Raw genomic sequence first — 1,877 nt, forward strand, 5'->3', positions numbered from 1 at the left:
CGGTGTACGCAAGGGGTAATGCAAGCACCACGTGTTGGGGAAGGGCGACGAATCCATCATGTTCGCGCGTGGCTCACTACGCAGAGAGGAGGAGACGGATTAAAGGTCGTCGTACAGGACACAGAAACGTCAACATCTCCGCACGAGATGTAGCACGAATATCTGAGCGAACGGGACAGAGTGCTGGACTACGATACCTTTTCGTGGCTGACTGGATCTGATCCAGCCTACGAGACGAACAGTTCACGATATAAGCCTACGAGCTGTAACCTACTAATCTATTGCGCGTATGTGTGGCGTTTGATCATTAAGCTGTAGCGAATTGTAAATGGAGGAGTGATTTCGTCCTCTCGTACATTATGCAGTGCAGAGTGCCTAGTGTACATTGCGCTTACGCTCTTACAGACAATGTCGACTCGACACAGTGAGTACATGGAAGCGATCGCGCTCGACTACAGAGGCGACAAACGATTCCTGCAGGCGTACTGCCTCCGCCAAATCAGCTCAGGCTACACCGTACTCACTCGTTTGTGCGTGTTGGCTCCCAGGCTCACCACAACGCTGCAAAGCTTCACTTCGAAAGGTGGAATGGTCAAACATCGTTGAAGAGACCTTCCTTGGCCTCGACGGCAGACAATCCTTCCGACAACAGTTCGATTCTGGCCGGACGCATCTTTGATAAGCTTCCGTGCTTCGGTGCGCTAGCATCTACACTACAGGACTTCTCGCTCTAATATCCTTAACCTCCAAGAAAGACCTAAGAACAACCACTCTGTTTTCACGTAGCGTTGCCTAGGATTGCAGAAGTATTAATAGGTGTAACGAGCGGTTGCGAGCTCACAATGATTCCTATTGTGTCACTGCTAATGATGATCCCAAAATTAAAATCACTTTTACAAGCATAATTTTTAAAGAAAAAAAGCAGAATGAATGCAAATAACTTTTTTATTTTAAGAAAACTTGTTTCGAAGTTTGGCTTTAAGAAATAACCTGTACCCTATCCATAACTTACCGTACCTTTAAGAAAGCTGTAAAATACGGTAAATTAAAGACTTAAAAACTGCTTTTAGACAATAGCTCACATTGCAATTTACATGTGCCCCGCGAAAGGCTCACAATACAATACAAGAGGTCTTCGCTCTACATGTGCATGTAGCAAAACCTTTGCGAGTAATAATTATACATGTAACACAAAAGCGTCCGATAGGATTGAAACATTGAGGTCCATGCGAGCAAGGTGTCGTGCGATCGCAGTGACACTGACGGTGCAAAGAGTACATGCATCATGAATTTAAGGTGAGCTTCACTGTTGTACGAAGCAATGGATCGAGTCTGCTGCACGATTTCGTGCTGTAATTTCGTCGGATCCATCGGGTCGCACATTGTGTTACATGTGACTGTTCACCCCCTCCCTCGGAAACGCAGAGCCCAGCTGTCCCTGTCAAAACCACAAACAGCAGAAACTTGACCGCTCCCGTTGATCTGAGCTACATAGACGCATGAAACTGGTGAGATCAGTCACCGCGGTCTTCGATCCGACCCAGCGGCGTTTTGTCGCAGGCTGTTGATCAGTCAATCGCAAGCGCTCGATTCCGCCTGGCCCTCTGATCCACTAACACAAACAGCGATACAATGTATGGCGTTGACGTGCATGTGTCCTACCCTGTGTGCTGCCTGGTCTGACTTTCTGGAGACAGATGTGCATGGAAACGGCGCTGGGACGCATACGCAGGCACAACACTGAGTCGCACCCTGCAACAGAACGAGGCACACATGACTTATGAATGATGTCGATGAAATTGTCTCCCTCGTTCTACCATGCTCTCACACGCACGCTCCAACACAAAACTGCGTGATCGTCTCCGACCGTGGTGCCC

This window comes from Phytophthora infestans, genomic scaffold (assembly GCF_000142945.1).
Source record: "Phytophthora infestans T30-4 supercont1.135 genomic scaffold, whole genome shotgun sequence".
Classification (NCBI taxonomy): Eukaryota; Oomycota; class Peronosporomycetes; order Peronosporales; family Peronosporaceae; genus Phytophthora; species Phytophthora infestans.